General features: G+C 40.8%; 1 long non-coding RNA gene across 1 annotated transcript in view; it reads left to right on the top strand.

Moving 5' to 3' along the window:
* Nucleotides 1-22318, top strand: part of LOC140204577 (uncharacterized) — a 107569-nt gene that overhangs the window by 70288 nt on the left and 14963 nt on the right. The window contains exons 2-3 of the long non-coding RNA XR_011887674.1: nucleotides 11292-11447; nucleotides 11566-11646. This is a non-coding gene — a long non-coding RNA (uncharacterized lncRNA). The remainder of the gene's footprint in view (nucleotides 1-11291; nucleotides 11448-11565; nucleotides 11647-22318) is intronic.

Below are 22318 nucleotides of genomic sequence, written 5' to 3'. Positions count from 1 at the left end.
AAATTCCTCCATATACCTGTCTAGTAGTCTCTTAAACTTCACTAGAGTATCTGCCTCCACCACTGACTCAGGCAGTGTATTCCATCACAGAACGCAAAAAACCGCGCCATACAAAATAATCTTGAAAAAGTTAAATAGAAAGCACAAGGGCTTAATGACTCTAGATAAGACAACAGAGAACAAATTCAGGTGCACAGGCCCATGGGGCTTATGACAAAGGGGACTCTTTGCTCATGGTAGTGTGACTCGGAACCAGAGAGAGAATGGTAGGAAGGTTGTTGGTATAGTGAGAAGTTCTGCCAGATTGGTGGGTCAACTGTTGCAGCTCAGGCTATTCTCATTATAAATGAGGGCAATATATAAATGAAATGTAGAAATAAAATACTTAAAGATGAGAAGCAAATTATGCTTCTGTCACCTGATCCCATAATATCACACAGTTGAACCCAACTTCATATCAAGAATGTGCTTGCCACCTTTTGCTTCCTACCCCACCTATTCTGGTTGGGTAAAAAGATGGCAGATGGAGTTTAATGAAAACCGGCGTACATATACAAAGATAAATCAAAGCATTTTTGAAATAATCACAGAATTAAAGAAGTTGAGAAGGCAGAATGAAGCCATGCATTCCTCACCTTTCACCTCTGTTATAGGGTACTGCGGGATATTAGAGCCTAGACTTGACCCCAACTGGAAGATGGTGCTTTGTTCCAGAAATTTCATCCGGCTATGGCATGATGCATGAAGATTCATCAGTGTTTAAAAGTTATAAGGATAGCTTGCGTAAACTAGATTTGAATTCTTTGTGCTTTAAAAATTGATCTGACTAAATTATTTGAAATGTTATGTGGGTTCAATAGGGCACTTCTGAAATGAAATGTGTTTTGGTGGAATGTGAAAAATCCAAGGTTATTAAATAAGAGCCTAGCCACTTAGGGGAGAAATCTCCAATCCTGTAGAAAGAAGTGCATCGTTAGTTAAATGATAGGCATTAGGTTTTCTCACATTTTTTATTCTCTTATATGGTGAATACCCACAAGAAAATGAATCTCAGGATAGTTTATAGTGACGTACACGTACTTTGATGATAAATTTACTTTGAGCTTTGAACTTTGAATTATTGGTTTATGTTACAAAGGGTGTTGTTTTGATGCTGAAAATAACATTTTAACTCATTAACTTGTAAAGTCTCAACAGTATGTCATGGGAGGGATGCGGTGGATTGTTGTGGGAGGGATCTTATTTGGTTCTTTTGGAAAGAATGAGCCAGTCATCCCAACTGTTATGACTATCATATCTGACAAGCAGATTAGCTGATAAAGCAAAACCTGGAAATCTGAATCAAAAACAAGATATGGGAAATACCCTGTTTTAGATAAGTTGATGCTTGGTTTTTACCTGCAAACTCAGCGGGATTTGTCTTGCGTTCAGTACTCTTGTAGACTGATTTACAGAGCATCATTACTGACATAGATTCCAAAAATGATAGGGGAGAAATACAAGGGTTTTGCTTTAAATGTACCAATTACTATTTCAGAATTAACTCAGAATTATAATAACTCAGAATTCTGTGTGTATTTTCTTTTTAAGATCATGTACGGTTTTGAGCATGCCCAGAATCTTTTGTATAGATTTGTTCTATGTCATACCACTGTGAGTTCGCCCAGTCATTCTTCCACACTAAGAGTTAATGCTTGCAGCTTACACAGTGTCTCTGTTGGTTGAAAGTTTCCCATCTTTAAAGACTTGAGCACATACACTTGGCTAATATTTTAATTTAGAAGTAACTTAAGCTTCATTGCCAGAAAAAATGCTAATATCAGATAAAACATTAAAAAGAGGCTTGTTCTATTTGCCAGTATCATATCCAAGACTTATTCATCAATTGACACCTCCAAAATTGGATGGACTAGTTAAGTATATGCAGCCAATTGAATCAGATTCAGGTTTAATAGCACTGCTTTATGTCATGAAATTTGTTGTTTTATAGCAGCAGTACATAACAAAAACTATAAATTACAATGAGAAATCTACATATATAATATACGCATACTGTATATGTAAAAATTAGTAAAAATATGGAAACAGTAGTGCAAAAAGCGAGCAAAAATAGTGAGGTAGTGTATATGGATTCATTGTCTGTTCATAAATCTGATGCTGGAAGGGAAGAAACTGTGTCTAAAATGTTGAGTGTGTGTCTTCAGCTTCCTGTACCTCCTCTCTGATGAGTAGCAATGAGAATTGTTGCTTTGACCCCAGCATCTGAAGAGTATCTTGAGTTTACGAGAAGTGGACATGTCTGAGTGATGGCAGTCCTTATGATGGATGCTGCTTTTAGAAGCATCACCTTTTGAAGATGTCCTCAAGGTTGAGGAGGCTAGTGTCTATGATGGAGTTGGCTGGGTTTACAATTTTCTGCAGCTTTTTCCAATCATGTGAGGTGATTCCCCCATAGCTAATGTTGATGCAACCAGTTAGAATACTCCCACGGTACAATTGTAGAAACTTGCTACTGTCATGCCTTCTTTGTAAATGCATCAATACGTTGAGCCCTAGATAGATCTTTAGAGATGTTGACACCCAGGAACTTGAAATTGCTCACCCTTTCCACTTCTAATCCTTCATTGAGAACTGGTGTGTTCCCTTGACTTTCCCTTCCTGAAATCCACAAACTTGGTGTTACTGACATTGATACAGCACTCAAGTAGCTGATCTATTTCACTCCTATATGCCTCCATGTCACCATTTGAAGTTTTGCCTACATAGTTGTGTCATCAGCAAATTTATTGATGGCACTTGAGCTGTACCTATCCTCTCCTATTAGATTCCCACTTCTACAGCCTTATCTCTCTCTCACCAGTCAACTTCCCAGCTCTTAACATCACCCCCCCCCCCGCAACTCCCGGTTTCACCCATCACCTTGTGTTTCTCCCTCCCCTCCCCCTACCTTCTAACTCTGACTCCTCATCTTTTTTTCTCCAGTCCTGCTGAAGGGTCTCAGCCTGAAATGTCGACTATACTCTTTTCCATGGATGCCTCCTGCCCTGCTGAGTTCCTCCAGCATTTTGTGCGTTTTGCCTAGCCATACAGTTATGGGTCTAGAGAGAGAATAGAGCAGTGGGCTTGAGGTGCGCTGGTGCAGATTGTCAGTGAGGTGGAGACATTATTTTTGATCCTCACTGAATGTGGTCTCCCATTGAAGAAGTCAAAGATCCAGTTAATTTTGTACAGTTTTGCTCTCTGTTATAACTGGCTACAAAACAACAGCAGCTGCTTGCTTACAATGTGCAAATTCATTGATTATGTAGCACTTTGGGGCATCTTGAAGTATTATATGAATGCAAAGTTTTACAAGAGGGCAGACAAAAAATAGAGGAAGAAACTTGTGGATTAGTCTGCAGAAAGAAGTTTTGCTCACAAATTTTTTTAAATTGGTGAATTGGTAAATAGAGTAGATTGCTTAATTATTGTCACATGTACTGAGGTACAATGGTAAAACCTTCTTTTGCATGCCTTCAATACACATCATTTCATTACAACAGTGTATTGAGATAGTATAAGGGATAACAATAATAGAATGCATAATGAAGTTCCACTTACAGGGAATGTGCAGTGCAGACAGACAATAAGGTGCAAGGCCAAAACAGGATCGATCCTGAGTTCAAGCGTCTATCTTATCGTAATAGAAGGCTATTCAATAGTCTTATCACAGCATGGTAGAAGTTGTCCTTGATCCTTCTGGTGAATGCTTTCGGGCTTTATTATCTCCTGCCTGATGGGATTGGGGAGAAAAGAGAATGTCTGGGTGAGGGGTTTTTTGATTTTGTTGGCTGCTTTACCAAAGCAGTGCAAAGTTGGATAGCATCCATGGAGTGGAGGCTAGGTTGTGTGCAGTGCTGAGCTGTGTCCACATCTCTGCAGTTCCTTGTGGTCACCTGCAGAGCAGTTGCCACACCAAGCAGCTCTGCATCTGCATAGGTGCATCAATAAAAACTGGTGCGGGTCAGAGGGGACATGCCAAATTTTCTTCACCTCCTAGGGAAGTAGAGGCATGGGTGCACTTCCTTGGTCATGGGTGGACCAGGAGAGAATATTAGTGATGTTCGCTTCCAGGAACTTGAAGCTTTTTACTGTCTCGTTCTCGTTACTGTACACACCAGCATGTGAACTGCCCCTCCTCCTGCAGTCAATAACAAGCTCTTCTGTTTTGCAGACAGTAGCAGAAATGTTTTTGTTGTGACAGCATGTCATTAGGCTCTCTATCTCTTTCCTGTACTCCAACACATCATTATTTGAGATGCAGCCCACTACAGTGGTGCCATCAGCATTCTTGCAGATGGACTTGGTACCGAACCTGGCCATGCAGTCGTGAGTGTACAGGGAGTGCAGTAGGAGTCTGAAGTCACAGTCTTGTGGGGTACCAATATTGAAAACGATTGTGCCAGAGGTGTTTCGGCACACGTTACTGATTGCGGTCTGTTAGTCAGGAAGTAAAGGATCTAGTTGCAAATGGAATTATTTAGTCTCAGGCCTAGGAATTTGGAAATAAGACCATAAGACATAGGAACAGAATTAGGCCATCTGGCCCATTAAGTCTGCTCCAACACTCAATCATAGCTGATCTTTTTTTTAATTTCCTCCTCAACCCCAGTTCCCAGCCTTCTCCCTGTAACCTTTGATGCCATGGCCAATCAAGAACCTATCAATCTCTGCCTTAAATACACCCAGTGACCTGGCCTCCACAGCTGCATGTGGCAACAAATTCCACAAATTTGCCACTCTTTGGCTAAAGAAATTTCTCTGCATTTCTATTTTGAAAGGGTGCCCCTCTATCTTGAGACTCTCCCACCACGGGAAACATCCTTTCCACATCCACTCTGTCTAGGCCTTTCAATATTCGAAAGGTTTCAATGAGATCCCCCCTCATCCTTCTGAATTCCAGCGAGTTCAGACCCTGAGCCATTAAACGTTCCTCATATGATAACCCTTTCATTCCTGGAATTATCCTTGTGAACCTCCTCTGGACCCTCTCCAATGCCAGCACATCTTTTCTAAGATGAGGGTCCCAAAACTGTTCACAATACTCAAGGTGAGGCCTCACCAGTGAGTTTGTTTGGAATTATAGAATTGAAGGTAAAGCAGTCATCAATAAAAAAGTATTCTAAATTGGATATCTTTACTGTCCAGATGCTCCAGAGATGAACATAGGGTTAAGGAGATGGTGTCTGCTGTGGACCTGTTTCAGCAGTAGGCAAATTGCAGTGGTTGTCTGGAAGGCTCGAGTTAATGAGTGCCATAACCAGCCTCTCGAAGCACTTCATGATGGTGGATGTTAGAGCCACTGGGTGGTAGCCATTAATTAATTAATTAACTTAGAGAGACAGCATGGAATAGGCCCTTCTGGCCCTTTGAGCCATACTGCCCAGCATCTCCTGACAACTCCGATTTAACCTTAATCTAATCACGGAACAGTTTACAATGACTAATTAACCTACCGAATACATCTTTGGACTGCGGGAGGAAACCAAAGGACTTGGAGAAAACCCACACTTTCCATGGGGAGGACATACAGAAACTCCTTACTGAGGAAGTTGTACCATGGAGAGCATTCTGACAGGCTGCATCACTGTCTGGTATGGAGGGGTTACCGCACAGGACTGAAAGAAGCTGCAGAAGGTTGTAAATCTAGTCAGCTCCATTTTGGGCACTAGCCTACAAAGGAGTGGTGTCTCAGAAAGGCAGCATCCATTATTAAGGACCTCCAACATGCCGTTTTCTCACTGTTACCATCAGGTAGGAGATACAGAAACCTGAAAGCACAGACTCAGCGATTCAGGAACAGCTTCTTCCCCTCTGCCATCCGATTTCTAAATGGACATTGAAGCTTTGGACACTACCTCATTTTTTTTTAAACATACAGTACAGGTATTTCTGTTTTTGCACATTTAAAAAATCTATTCAATATATGTAATTAATTTATTTGTTTATTTGTTATTATGTTTTATTTTATTTATTATTATTATTATTTTTCTCTCTCTGCTAGATTATGTACTGCACTGAACTGCTGCTGCTAAGTTAACAAATTTCAGGTCACATGCCGGTGATAATAAGCCTGATTCTGATTCTGAACTCCGAGCTCTGCCGTCCCAAGCTATAACAGCATCATGCTAACCACTACGTTGCTGTGGTCCCATGGCATGTTACCTTACTTTTCTTAGATATTGGAATGATAGTGGTCTTCTTATGGTATTCCTATTGAAGTAGGGAGAGGTTAAGCATACCTGCAAGTAACCCAGCCAGCTGTTTTTTTCAGGGTCTAAGGACATGTGCAGGGACACCATCAGGGCCAGTTGTTTTGCATGGGTTCCAAAAGACTGTACTGATATCTGTAACTGTGACTGTGAGTTCCAGTGTATTAGAGGCTGTCAGGATGGGTGGTCACGTTCAGATCCTCTCATGTTTAAAACGTGCAAACTATGTATTAACCTCATGTGGAAGTGATGGACAGAGACTTTGTTTTGTAGCCTATTGTAGCATGTAAGCCCTGCCACAACTGACACCTGTTCCGGGACTTGCTTTCGGACTGGTGTTGTATCTTGGCATCCTTGATAGCTTTACGAAGATTATATCCCAATTTCTTGTTAAGGTCATTGTAACTAATTTGAATGCCACAGTCTTGAACTTTATCCAATGTTTCTGGTTTGAGGACACCCAGTTTGACCTCTTTGGCATACATTCCTTTGTACACTTGCTAATAAAGACCATGATGGTAGAGCCATACTCATCTAGGTTGGCTGCTGAGTCTTTGAATATGGATCAGTCTACCAACTCACTCAAGACTCAGGCCGAAATACTTTATACTTTATTGTCGCCAAACAATTGATACTAGAACGTACAATCTCATTGCCATATTTGATTCTGTGCTTCTTGCTCCCTGGATTACAAATCGATAGTAAATATTAAAAATTTAAATTATAAATCATAAATAGAAAATAGAAAAATGGAAAGTAAGGTAGTGCAAAAAAAACCAAGATGCAGGTCCGGATATTTGGAGGGTACGGCCCAGATCCGGGTCAGGATCCGGTCAGCAGTCTTATCACAGTTGGAAAGAAGCTGTTCCCAAATCTGGCCATACGAGTCTTCATGCTCCTCAGCCTTCTCCCAGAGGGAAGAGGGACGAAAAGTGTGTTGGCTGGGTGGGTCGTGTCCTTGATTATCCTGGCAGCACTGCTCCAACAGTGTGCGGTGTAAAGTGAGTCCAAGGATGGAAGATTGGTTTGTGTGATGTGCTGTGCTGTGTTCACGATCTTCTGCAGCTTCTTGCGGTCTTGGACAGGACAACTTCCATACCAGGAATAGCCTGGCTGAGACAAGCCGAACTCGGTAGCTAACTGATTCCTGTGACAATGCATTAGCCGGTGAAAAACAACATTAATCCATCATGGAATTGGATAAATAGTGTTACTTTGCTTTTGTTGTGCAACACAGGTTTTAATATATCACTGCTATTTAATTATATCTAGGATTGCATGTTGTTGCTCCTATGTAATCATCATTTCAGAACAAGACAATACATGCCTCCTTTGTGTATTCAGACGTGGAGCAGCCTTTTGTAGATGCATATCAGTGTTCATCGATGAATGATCAATATGCTGGTCAATGACTGGTGGCTCTTGTTTCTTCCCAGTGAAGGAAATGTGTTGCCCTGAGACATTAAGGAAAGGAAACTACTTCATATAAATTTCTTGACAATTGTGATTATGCATTCTGTAAATATTACTAAATATTCCAACCAAATAAATCATGCATTGTTTAACAGAAGAATGATTTTATGTATCTGTTCCATGGAAATGAAGATTCATAGAAACAGTTCAGCATTCCAGATGTCTGATGGTTGGAATGCAGGAGTTTTGCAGATCTATAGTTCTTTAAAAGTGATGTCACAGATATAGGGTCATAATAAGGCCTTTTGGCACATTGGCCTTCATAAATTAGAGTATTTAGTACAGGAGTTGGGATGAGATGTTAATGAGGCTTAATTTGGAATATCGCGTTCAGTTCTGGCCACCAAAGTGAAAGGTATCAATAAGATTGAAAAAGCACAGAGAAAATTTACAAGGACGTAGCTGGGACTTGAGGACCTGAGTTATAAGGAAAGACTGAATAGATTAGAACTTTATTTCCCAGAACCAAGAAGTGTGAGGGGAAAGTTCATAGGGGAATACAAAATTATGAGGGGTATGGATGGGGTAAATGCAAGCAAGCATTTTCCACTGAGATTGGTTGAGACTACAACTAGAGGTCATAGGTGAAAGGTGAAATGTTTAAGGGGAACATGAGAGAGGAAATTCGTCACTCAGAGGGTGGTGTGAGTTTGGAACAAACTGCCAGTGGAAATCTTGGATATGGGTTTGTTTTCAACATTGAAGAGAAATTTGGATAGGTACGTGGATGGGAAGGGTATGGACCATATAGCAAAAGGTCTAGGGCACAATAATAGTTCGGCATGGACTATCTGGGTTGAAAGACCCGTTCCTGTGCGATAGTGCTCTATGACTTTATGAGAGTCTGTTGAAACTCAAAGCAGACATGTTTAAACTCATCTATTTCTTCAGTCCAGCACTCTATAACTTCCTCTACTGTATCCTCACATTTTAGTTTCAGTAATTAACGTCAGAATAACCCAAACAGTATATAATTAATGAAATCATTTTAGAATATTGTCACTTTTGGGTGAAGGAAGTCTTAATTCATCATAAAGAACAGTTAAATGTGGCCAATCATAATGAGGGAGAAACAAGTTTAGGAAATATTAAGTTAGCTAATTTATGCAATGATATGATATTTTTCTTAATTATTCCTAAGTTTGGAATTGAAATAAATGTGTTTTGATTGTAATCTTGTTCAGTATGGTTTGCATTAGTAAATAATTTTTATGGAGTACAGGAGTTGTTGGCAATGAAAGAATTTAGTAGCCACCTCTCATTGCCTATGGCTCATTATGTTGAATGACTGCTATCCTCCTGGTTAAGATAGTCTATGGTGCGTTCGAAGATTTAGACTGAACAACAATAGAAGGACATTAATAAAATTTCAAGTCAGAATGATGTGTACCCATGGGGAGAAAATGAAGGTGGTGGTGTTCCTTGTTCTTCATGGTGAAAAAGTCTTGGTTTTGGGAGGTGCTGCCTGGAGTAAGCTGGTCTGGGTGTCAGGAATATGAGTCATTTCTCTGAAAATCCTGACCCCATCTACACTGCCACTGGTCCTGCTGAGTTTCCAGTCAATAAGAAATCTTAGGCTATTGGTGGTTGGAGTCTCAACAACTGTAGATTTGTAGGATTTCAAGGATAGGTGCTCAGATTCCTTTTGGAGATGGTCATTGCATAGCACATAGGTGATTTGAATTTAACTTGTTGCTTATCAGTTATATGTTATTTACCAGAAAGTCACATAAGGCAGATTACAAGGCAGGCATGGACTGCGATTTTTTTTGTAGAGCAACAAATGTAATTGTAACTTATGCAATTACCATTTATGGAATGTTCCCACGTCTGCTCTTATAACAGAAATAAAATCATAAAGAATCGATTGAAAATGTTCAGACTAGGACATTAATTCTGATTAACTCTTGGAGCAAATTCATGGAACTGAGCTGATTGACTTCCATGAACTACGACCAATGATCCTTTGTACAAGCTGTGAACAGCAGAGCACTACACCTGTAATTATCTTGGGGCTACTTGATCCCACATTTGCTCAACTGCTTCCTTGAGACCTCTCCTCTGTAATTTAGCTCTTCGGTTAATGCCTGGATCATGACTTTCATGAAGTCAAGAGCTGAATTGTCCTGATGTGATTCTAACTAACTATCGTTGAATAGATTATTAGAGAGCTGGTGCCTCTTAATAATCATCTTCAGACAGCTTAGTAATTTGACCTAGCATTGTATTATTAAGCTACTTTCAATAAAATATAGGCACTTACTGTGCAGATGGTATGTGGAGCAAAATCTCAAGGAATGCTAATGCAATGTCTAGGTTCATCATTTAATAAATATCAGCTAACATGAGGTGATCCAAAATTTGTGATGGCAGCATACAGTCATAAACGTTGTAATTTATTCATCAACCCTGGTAAGAATTTACACATCCTGTCCTTATATATCAGTTCAAAAATCTTTTGTTTTGACCTTCTTTGTGGAGGGAGCTTTGCTTTTCATATTGGACTGTATCATGTGCGTCTTTTAAAAATAAAACTTTGTACTATGTTTGCTTTCATCCTGTGAGTTTCTTACAAAAGTGCATGCAAACCAATGTAATGGAATTGTGGGTGTGAAACTCTAAGATATACTATGCCTGGTTTCACTTACCACGTTTTCTGCAAGGCTTTAAACCAGTTGAATGTTTTTTCACACAAATGAAGTATAAATGATCATTTGTTATGAAGAACATTAATACTCAAATTGTGTGGTTTACTTTATTTGCTTTTGATCATTCTTCCCTGTGCACTCGTTCTGGCTAAAATGAAGCTCTTGATATTCCATCTAGCTCAATTGGGTGCATACGTCTAGCACATGTAATCCATTCAGTAAAATAACACTCAAAACTATTAAAGAAATTCACTTGGGGATTGCATGCTGTGAACTCAATGTACAATCCTTACGACGTTTGTTTGAAATTCTTTTATCTGTTGCATGAAATAAATTTGCCACAACATTGTAAATCAAATAGGTAAAAGCCATAATGCAAATGCATACTAACTTGTCCCATGTAATTTACAGACTCTTGCTTAGAAAGAGAAAACCTTGGTAATAAAAAGAAGAAAAAAAGTATTTTCATCTGAAATATGAGCCAAAGCTTTCAACTGTAGACACCAACATAATTCAAGTGTTCTCTGTTTTTGTTAGAAACCTCTCAGCATTTTATTTTATATTTTCTCACTTTAATTTGCAAACTCATTTGATAATTAAACATTAATTTTTGTATGTGTAACATGCTGACATTGGAGAGGGTTCAAAGGCGGTTCACAAAAATGATTCCAGGATTGAAAGGTTTATCATATGAGGAGCATTTGATTGCTCTGGGCCTGTACTCACTGGAATTCAGAAGAATGAGGGGGGATCTCATTGAAACCTATTGAATGTTGAAAGGCCTCGATAGAGTGGATGTGGATCTCTCCAGATGGTCCACCATTTCTTTCACTTCTTTTACATCTTCTTTTTCACTTAAATGTGATTCTGAGACTGTTGGAGCCTGTGATCTATAGTTTGATGGTGTGTTTTTGGGTAGATTGACTGATCTGGGGCTTTGCTGTCTCTGAGAAGAATCCAGGAGGTGAGTGTCTTCAAGGCCACGAAGCTTAGAGAAAGGGCTCGAGCCCATGATTGATTTCATTTCTCGCCGATCTCGCTAATTAAAGTGTCGAGGAAGATTGAAAACATCAAGGTGAGTGCAGAAGGCAAGTGAGTGTTCAGTGCTGTCTACCAGCCTCATGCTTGCTGCAGCCGGAGAAGGTGTTTGTGTGTGATGGCCTCTCTCTTCTTCTTGCTCATTGCTCCTGAAGGAAGGTCCCTACATTCAAATGGTCTCTCGCTCCCTCGATGCTGTTGGAGGATGGTGCCGAAGTTCCGGTCTGCAGTTTGAGGTTTGGAGATGGACTCTTCCAATTTTGTGTTTTTCTATTCTGTATTTTTGCTTGTTCTTTCTTGTTGCTGTTGCGTGTTTTGTTTTTTTGAGTGGGGAGGGCTTTATGTTCTTGTTGCTGTTTGCCCAATTTATTTTTTGAGTGTGGGGGAAGGTTGACGTTGTTCTTTGAACGGGATTCATGTTGTTCATGGCTGTCTGTGGAGAAAATGAATCTCAGGGTGGTATACTGCAAACATGTTTTGAGAGGATGTTTCCTATGGTGGGGAAGCCGAAGACCGGAGGACACAGTCTCATAATAGAGGAACATCTATTTTGAACAGCGATGAGGTGGAATTTCTTTAGCCAGAGAGTAGCGAATCTGTGGAATCGTTGTCACAGACTGCTGTGAAGGCCAAGACATTGGGTATATTTAAGGTAGAGGTTGATAGGGTATGAAGGGGTACAGGGAGAAGGCAGGAGACTGGGGCTGAGAGGGAACTGAATTAACCATGATGAAATAGCAGACCAGACTCGAAAGGATAAATGGCCGAACTCTGCTCCTATATCTTATGATCTTAACAAAGGTTGTTAAACGCCAAATTGAAGTTTTATTCTCAGATACGATAAAATCAAAACGTTTTTCTTAATCTTGTTTACCAAAACACATGTAAACTATTGTTCTGCATAATTTGTCAACAAAGAGTGAAATTTGTTAGCAAATTCAAAGATTTTTGTATTTAATGATTTCTCCCTCTACCATCCTAAAGATTCGTGGTGTATCAAAGTTAAAGTTATCATGTCAGGATGTATATTCAATGCCTGCATGCATTGCAGCTGAGTTTGGTTGTACCCTAATTTATCTGAGTAATGGAAAAGGCTAACCATTTCTGATTTGTAATTTTCCCTCCCTGATTACTCCTCTGGAGGTCAAAGAACACCAAACGGAGTGGAAACCTGTTTGGCTCCCTTTCAACATCTAAACATCTTCTCCCTGGGCACTTCGCCAGAGATCAGTTTAAATAACACATACAGTTGAAGTCAGAAGTTTACATTCACCTTAGCCAAATACATTTAAATTCAGTCTTTCACAATTCCTGACATTTAATTCTAGAAAACATTCCCTGTCTTAGGTCAGTTAGGATCACTATTTTAAGAATGTGAAATGTCAGAATAATAGTAGAGAGAATGATTTATTTCAGCTTTTATTTCTTTCATCACTTTCCCAGTGGGTCAGAAGTTTATATGCACTTTGTTAGTATTTGGTGGCATTGCCTTTAAATTATTTAACTTGGGTCAAATGTTTTGGGTGTCCTTCCACAAGCTTCTCACAGTAAGTTGCTGGAATTTTGTTCCATTCCTCCAGACAGAACTGGTGTAACTGAGTCAGGTTTGTAGGCCTCATTGCTCACACATGCTTTTTCAGTTCTGCCTACAAATTTTCTATCAGATTAAGTTCAGGGCTTTGTGATGGACACTCCAATACCTTGACTTTGTTGTCCGTAAGCAATTTTGCCATAACTTTGGAGGTATGCTTGGGGTCATTGTCCGTTTGGAAGACCCATTTGCGACTGAGCTTTAACTTCCTGGCTGACGTCTTGAGATATTGCTTCAATATATCCACATAATTTTTGTTCCTCATGATGCCATCTATTTTGTGAAGTGCCCCAGTCCCTCCTGCAGCAAAGCACCTCCACAACATGATGCTGCCACCCCCATGCTTCACGGTTGGGATGGTGTTCTTTGGCTTGCAAGCCTCACTCTTTTTCCTCCAAACATAACGATGGTCATTATGGCCAAACAGTTCAATTTTTGTTTCATCAGACCAGAGGACATTTCTCCAAAGAATAACATCTTTGTCCCCATTTGCCCTTGCAAACTGTAGTCTGGCTTTTTTATGGCAGTTTTGGAGCAGTGGCTTCTTCCTTGCTGAGCAGCCTTTCAGGTTATGTTGATATAGAACTCATTTTATTGTGGATATAGATACTTGTCTACCTGTTCCCTCCAGCATCTTCACAAGGTCCTTTGCTGTTGTTCTGGGATTGATTTGCACTTTTTGCGTCAAAGTACGTTCATCTCTGGGAGACAGAATGCGTCTCCTTCCTGAGTGGTATGATGGCTGCGTGGTCCCATGGTGTTTATACCTGCGTACTATTGTTTGTACAGATGAACGTGGTACCTTCAGGTGTTTGGAAATTGCTCCCAAGGATGAACCAGACTTGACACCATTTTCTGACCTCAATCTAATAGAAAATTTATGGGCAGAAGTGGAAAAAAGTGTGCGAGCAAGGAGGCCTACAAACCTGACTCAGTTACACCAGTTCTGTCTGGAGGAATGGAACAAAATTCCAGCAACTTACTGTGAGAAGCTTGTGGAAGGCTACCCAAAACGTTTGACCCAAGTTAAACAATTTAAAGGCAATGCTACCAAATACTAACAAAGTGTATGTAAACTTCTGACCCACTGGGAAAGTGATGGAAGAAATAAAAGCTGAAATAAATCATTCTCTCTACTATTATTCTGGCATTTCACAGTCTTTAAATAAAGTAGTGATCCTAACTGACCTCAGACAGGGAATGTTTTCTAGGATTAAATGTCAGGAATTGTGAAAAACTGAGTTTAAATGTATTTGGCTAAGGTGTATGTAAACTTCTAACTTCAACTGTATCTTCAGCCCATAATTAGGCCCTCTGTTTCTTCTTTAGATGGTTTCAGTTCCTTAGGAATTATTATTTAGAAGTCATGTTAGCAACTAAAGCTTGACTATGCTTCTTTTACAGATGCTTGGAAAAGTTCTAGTCTGATGTGAAGGGCTGAGTAGTTCTTGTCCTGACTATCTACTCAACTGCATGCAAAACATTACTAAAATTTGTTAAGTTATACACCAGTGAAAATATGCGGATGGTGGACATCAAAGTAATACACACAAAATGCTGGAGTAATTGGAGTTACTCTTCTATGGAAAAGAGTAACAATCGATATTTTGGACCGAGACCCTTCATCAGGATCCCTACTGAAGGGTCTCGGCCTGAAGCTTCGACTCTTTCCCATAGATGCTGCCTGGCCTGCCGAATTCCTCCAGCCTATTGTGTGGATTACTAAAATATGTCTATAGCTTACATAATTGGTCATTGTAAATTGTCCTGTGATTGGGCTTGGTTAACTGGATGGGTTGCTGGATGGCATGGCTCAATATCCCAGAAGGGCCTGCTCCTGTCTGTATCTCTCAAAAAAATAAAAGTTCAGAGGGGTGGAAGTAATGCCCTAACTTTACCTGTTCCATGCAAAGAAATTTATGAATTTTCATGTTGGAGAAAAGTATGCAGTGAACTAAGAATAAGAAATAAAAATATGCTGCAGTGCTGTTTATAATGTGCCTCCTAATAGACCTGAAAACACTCAAGGCATCAGCACGAGGACATTGGAAATTAATTTACTGATTAACTTCTAAAATTTCGGCAATGTCTTTCCTTCCTTAGGATTTTGCGAAATGGCAATCTCACAACATATTAATGAGATTAATCAATTTTCACAAATAGAAATAATTTTGTTTCATATGAAACTAGATTCTGTGAAATTAAGGATTAAATTCTCCATGCAGCTAGAATCATGGCCCAGATTTTGCTTTGCATTTGAAGCTTCTTAGTTTATCTTTGTTACTCTACTATTCCCAACCTTGGTAGCTTGAAACGTTGCATATTTAATCAGAAATTTATTAACTCAATGACGTTAATTAAGAGATTGACTGATAATGCAAGGAGTTCATAAACTGTGTGCAGATTACGGAATTCCCATCTGAATTTGTACATATTGAGAGCAAATTTGATCATTCAGGTCTGAGAAAGATTTTGTGCCTTATCAAATTGCTGTTACTCATGAATAGTTACATGCTTTACCTGTTGGCAATGGGAGCATAGAATGTGACATACTGTACAAAACTCAACAACTAAGTTTCTTCATCTGCAAAGTTTCTATCTGTCATATGCTTTGAGTCTTGAGTCAATACAAAACTGAGTAAAATGTAAGATCAAGGAAATAGGTACCTCCTCTTATTTACCCCTCGATCATGACCCCACAAAGGAGAACCAGGCCGTTGTCTCCCACACCATCACCAACTTTATCAGCTCAGGGGATCTCCCATCCACTGCTACCAACCTTATAGTTCCCACACCCCGCACTTCCTGTTTCTACCTCCTACCCAAGACCTGCCTGTCCAGGTAGACACATTGTCTCAGCTTGCCCCTGCCCCACCGAACTCATTTCTGCATACCTCGACACGGTTTTATCCCCCCTTGTTCAATCCCTTCCTACCCATGTTTGTGACACTTCTCACGCTTTGAAATTTTTCGATGATTTTAAGTTCCCTGGCCCCCATTGCTTTATTTTCACCATGGATGTCCAGTCCCTATATACTTCCATCCCCCACCAGGAACGTCTCAAAGCTCTCCGCTTCTTTTTGGATTCTCGACCTCACCAGTTCCCCTCTACCACCACTCTGCTCCATCTAGCGGAATTAGTCCTTACTCTTAATAATTTCTCCTTTGGCTCCTTCCACTTCCTCCAAACTAAAGGTGTAGCAATGGACACCCGTATGGGTGCCAGCTATGCCTGCCTTTTTGTTGGCTTTGTGGAACAATCCATGTTCCAAGCCTATACTGGTATCTGTCCCCCACTTTTCCTTCACTACATCGACGACTGCATTGTGCTGCTTCCTGCACGTATGCTGAGCTCATTGACTTCATTAACTTTGCCTCCAACTTTCACCCTGCCCTCAAGTTTACCTGGTCCATTTCCGACATCTCCCTCCCCTTTCTAGATCTTTCTGTCTCTATCTCTGGAGACAGCTTATCTACTGATGTCTGCTATAAGCCTACAGACTCTCACAGCTATCTGGACTATTCCTCTTCTCACCCTGCCTCTTGCAAAAATGCCATCCCCTTCTCGCAATTCCTCCGTCTCCGCCGCATCTGCTCTCAGGATGAGGCTTTTCATTCTAGGACGAGGGAGATGTCTTCCTTTTTTAAAGAAAGGGGCTTCCCTTCCTCCACCATCAACTCTGCTCTCAAATGCATCTCTCCCATTTCACGCACATCTGCTCTCACCCCATCCTCCTGCCACCCCACTAGGAATAGGGTTCCCCTGGTCCTCACCTACCACCCCACCAGCCTCCGGGTCCAACATATAATTTTCCGTAATTTCTGCCACCTCGAACGGGATCCCACCACTAAGCACATCTTTCCCTCCCCCCCTCTGCTTTCCACAGGGATCACTCCCTACGCGACTCCCTTGTCCATTCGTCCCCCCATCCCTCCCCACTTATCTCCCTCCTGGCACTTATCCTTGTAAGCGGAACAAATGCTACACGTGCCCTTACACTTCCTCCATCACTACCATTCAGGGCCCCAGACAGTCCTTCCAGGTGAGGCGACACTTCACCTGTGAGGTGTCCCACTTTCAAATCTCTTACTAGCTCTTCCTTCAGTTAGTCCTGACGAAGGGTGTCAGCCCGAAACATCGACTGTACCTCTTCCTAGAGATGCTGCCTGGCCTGCTGTGTTCATAAACAACTTTGATGTGTGTTACTTCACCTGTGAGTCGGCTGGGGTGATATACTGCGTCCGGTGCTCCCGATGCGGCCTTCTATATATTGGCGAGACCCGACACAGACTGGGAGACCGTTTCGCTGAACACCTACGCTCTGTCTACCAGAGAAAGCAGGATCTCCCAGTGGCCACGTATTTTAATTCCACGTCCCATTCCCATTCTGAAATATCTATCCACGGCCTCCTCTACTGTCAAGATGAAATCACACTCAGGTGTGAAGGAACAACACCTTATATTCCATCTGGGTAGCCTCCAACCTGATGGCATGAACATTGACTTCTCTAACTTCTGTTAATTCCCCTCCTCCCCCTCGTACCCCATCATTTATTTTATATATATATATATATTCTTTTTCTCTCTCTCTTTTTTCTCCCTCCGTCCCTCTCACTATACTCCTTGCCTATCCTCTGGGCTTTACCCCTCCCACTTTCTTTCTCCCTGGGCCTCCTGTCCCACGATCCTCTCATATCCCTTTTGCCAATCACCTGTCCAGCTCTTGGCTCCATCCCTCCCCCTCCTGTCTTCTCCTATCATTTCGGATCTCCCCCTCCCCCTCCCACTTTCAAATCTCTTACTAGCTCTTCTTTCAGTTCATCCTGATGAAGAGTCTCGGCCCGGAACGTCTACCGTACCTCTTCCTGGAGATGCTGCCTGGCCTGCTGCGTTCACCAGCAACTTTTATGTGTGCTGTTTGAAATTCCAGCATCTGTAGATTTCCTCATGTTTGACTTTGTAGCAAATTATAATATTATTATTCTCTGGCCCCTCACCTCTCCAAACTGCTCTCTGACCAACAATACACTCCAAATTCATGCCCATTGACCGAGAGAACACCTGAGTAATAAACATGTGCATAAGCAATTTGAAAGTCTTTGCTTTGAGATAAGACTGTGCTAGGAAGTGATTATTTGCATCAAATGACATGGAACGGGGAAAATAGTTTTCTTGGGTTTGTTTCACTGCTGCAAAAGTGGAAAATTGAAAGCAGGGGAAAGATTGAAAAAAATGTTCGTGCATGTCTCTTGAAAAATGTGTAGAACGTTCAGACAGAAAAATGTGCAGAATGGAATGTGCTTGGTCATGGCAGAGTCATCGAATCCTTTTCTTTTGCTTTTCCCTTTAGATTTATTTAAGATAATTAAATATGTATTAAATATATAGTCAAACATAGTATTAAATATTTTTATAGATTTATATAATCATTTCAGTGCAAGAATAGGAATTAAAAGAAGAATATTTGCTTATTAATATCAAAATAATTTAATAATCAATTAAAGGAAATTTAAATTTCAATCAGGTTTTCCAGCTTATGATTCTTTACACTAACTCAGTCTGCCATTTGTTAAAGTTACCTGAAAAATCAGTTCCAGTACATTTGAATAACTGGTATGATCAGAAGAAGTTGATAACTGTATGGAGAATTTTCTTAGGCTACAGGTTGATATCAATGCATGCTTGAAATGGGCTGAAAAATGGCTCATGAAGCTTAACCTAGATAAATGCGATGTGTTGCATTTTGGGGTCACTAATGAGGCCAGGATTCAAGCCTTGGATGGAAACACCGATATCTTTGAATGGAAAAGCAGAGAGATAGTAGTCCATACGTCCCAGTTCCATAGGGGTAAAGCCCTCCCCACCATTGGACACATCTATAAGATGCACTATTGCAGGAAAGCAGCATCCATCATCGAGGACTCTCACTATCCAGGTCATTCACTCTTTTCGCAGCGGCCATCAGGATGGAGGTGCAGAAGCCTTAGTCCCTACACCACCAGGTTCAGGAGCAGTTATTTCCCCTCAATAGGAGCAGGGGATCAGTTTGTTCACCCCAAAACTGAACTCACCCATGGATTCACTTTCAAGGACTCTGCAACTCATATTCTCAATATTATTGTTTACTTATTTATCATCATTATTTTGTTTTTATTTTTGCATTTGCACAGCTTGGTGTCTTTTGCACATTGGTTGTTTGTTTTTGTTGTGCCTGGTTTTTCATTCATTCTATCGTGTTTCTTTGTACTTAGTTTGAATGCCTGCAAGAAAATAAATCTCAGGGTAGTATATGGTGACATATATGTACCTGGAAAATAAATTTACTTTGAACTTTTGCACTCTGGATGGCAAAATCCAGTGGAGTATTGTGGAATAGTGAATCCTTGGTGTTTAAGAGCAATGATTCTAGGAAGTATACAATGTGGTTAAGAAGAGATGTGGGATTCCTGGCCTTCATTAACCAAGGCACTGAATACAAGAGGAAGGAACTTAAGTTACAGTCTAATAAAATATTTGTCAGATATCAGATGGATCACTGAAAACAGTTCTGGGTACTGTACTATAGGAAAGAAGCAATAGTGTTGGAGAGGGTGAATCTCCTCTGCACCAGGATATTGCATGGGGTGAAGTATTTCAGTTTTGAGTGGAGACTTGGGAAGCAACGTCTGTTTTCCCTGGGGAGGATGAGATTAAGAAGAGAAGTGATTGGAGTATACAAAATTATGAGGGCTATGGATCAGATGGACTGCAGGAAAACTTCCAATTTATCAGAGGTGAACAAAACTAGAAGACATAGATTAGGGGCAAGAAATTCAAAGCTGATACGAGTAGGATCTTTTTCACCCAGAAAGTAGTTGGTATTTTGAATGCGTTGCAGCAGAGAATGATAGAAGCAGATCTATTGATAGAATTGAAGAAGTGTCTAGATAATCACTCAAATTTCCTGGGCATAGAAGGCTATGGCCAAATTCTGGAAGATGGGACTAATTCCATGCTGTATGATTAAACGACTGAGAAAGATATTAATGAGTTAGTAAAAGGGAAGATGGAATTTAATCCTGAAGACATGTGAGTTGATGTATTTTGAAAGCAGTATTAAAGTTGCAATCTTCATAATATGTGGTAGGATACTGAGAAATAGAAAGATCTTGGCATTTCTGAGGATAACAGCACAGTTAGAAAGGTAGCATATGGAATAAATCCCTTCATTACCTGGGGCATAAAATATTAGAGCAAATTAGGTTAAAGTCTAACTACTGTATATAAAACAATTAAGTCAAGACTGAAGTATTATGTACATTTCTGGTTGTTAAACTACTGGAAGGACATGATTGTGCAGGAGGGGTGCAGACAATGTTGTCCGGGATGGAGTCTCACAACTTTGAGTGGAGAATATAAATCACAGTACAGGCAATGTTGTGCTGACCTTTATAGCCCTACTCCATGATCAATCTAACCCTTCCCTCCTACACAGTCCATAACTGTCCACATTTCTTACATTCATGTGCCTGTCTAAAATATCTCTTAAATATTTCTAATGTATCAGCTTCGACCAACAACCCCTGCACTGTGTTCCTGGCACCCACTACTTCTTGAGGAAAAACCCTACCTCTGATATCTCCCCTAAACTTTCCTCCCCTCACCTTAAAAGGATGTCTTCTGATATAGAGTAGGCTGAGAGAGGGCCTAATTGAGATACACAGAACTAAGAGGAGCATGGATAGGGTAGATGGGGAGCAACGTTTGCCTTAGCAAATGTATCTGTCAACAAAGTGCATAGGTTTAATGTAGGGCACAGATGATTGAGCGAGGATTTGATTATTCTTTACTTTGAATGTGGTTGAAATGTAGAGTGCACTGTCTGAAGGTGAATACAGATTTGTGTTTTGGTAAGTCAAATACAGGTAAGACTCTCATAGTGAATGGCAGGACACTGCAGAGAGTTGTAGAACAGAGGGACCTTGAAATACAAGTAGCTGGTTCCCTGAAAATGGAGTCATAGGTAGACAAGGCATTTGCCTTCATCCATCAGGGCACTGAGTGTGGAAGTTGGGAGATCACGGGGTGGTTATAAAAGATGCTGGTGAGGCTGCACATGGATTATTGCGTTCAGTTCTGGTCATCTCTCTGTAGGGCAAACGTTATTAAACTGGAAAGATTGCTAGAACATTACAATGATGTTGCTAGGATTTGAAGGACAGCTTTATTGGAAGAGGTTGGATGTTTTCCTTTGGAATTTAGGAGACTGTGAGGTGTATCAAATCATGAGTGTCATGGGGTGAAAATAATTTCTTTCCATGGTTGGGGAATCAAGAACTAAGCTGTATTGTACTGGGCTGGACTGGACTGTATTCAGGGACTCATCTTCGAGTCTGAATGAGTATGCTACAACTGTTACTGACTTCATTAAAACCTGTTTGGACGAGTGTGTACCTGTGAGAATATACCGCACATACCCAAATCAAAGGCCGTGGATAAAGCAGGACGTTTGTAGTCTGCTGAGGGCTAGATCAGTGGCATTCAAGTTTGGCGGCCCAGGTTTGTACAAGAAAACTAGGCATCACTTGTGGAGGGCTACCTCAAAAGCAAAGGAACAATTCTGAATGAGGTTGAAAGCAGAATCGGATATATGTTAACTCTGGTAGGCTTGCAAAGCCTACAAAGCAAAACCTAACATCATGAATGGCAATGATGCTTCACTCCCAGATGAACTCAATGCCCTATAAGCAAGCTTTGAAAGGGAGAATAAAACCACAACCACGAGGATCCTTGCAGCACCCAGTGACCCTGTGATCTCTGTCTTGGAGGTTGACGTCAGGCTGTCTTTCAAGAGTGTGAACCCTTGCAAGTCAACAGGCTCCACTAGAATACCCGGTATCCAAGAAGAACAGGGTGAGCTGCCTTAACCACTGTTGTCCAGTAGCACTCACATCTCTGGTGATGAAGTGCTTTGAGATGTTGGCTATGGTCTCAACAAAGACCTGGACCCATTGCAATTTACTTATTGCCACAATAGGTCTGCATCGGATACGAACTCATTGGCTCTCCATGCGGCCTTGGGTCACCTGGACAATACAAATGCCTATGTCAGGATGTTGTTCATTGACTATAGCTCAGCATTTAACACCATCATTCCTATAGTCCTGATCAAAAAGCTACAGAACCTGGGCCTCTGTATCTCCCTCTGCAATTGGATACTCGACTACCTAAGCAGAAGACCACAATCCGTGCGGACGGGAAATGACATCATCTCACTGATGATCAACACTGGTGCACCTCAGGGTTGTGTGCTTAGCCCACTGCTCTACTCTCTCTA

This window comes from Mobula birostris, chromosome 10 (genome assembly GCF_030028105.1).
Source record: "Mobula birostris isolate sMobBir1 chromosome 10, sMobBir1.hap1, whole genome shotgun sequence".
Lineage (NCBI taxonomy): Eukaryota > Metazoa > Chordata > Chondrichthyes > Myliobatiformes > Myliobatidae > Mobula > Mobula birostris.
Note: the sequence above shows the minus strand (reverse complement) of the source record. Positions and strands in the feature narration are given on the sequence as shown.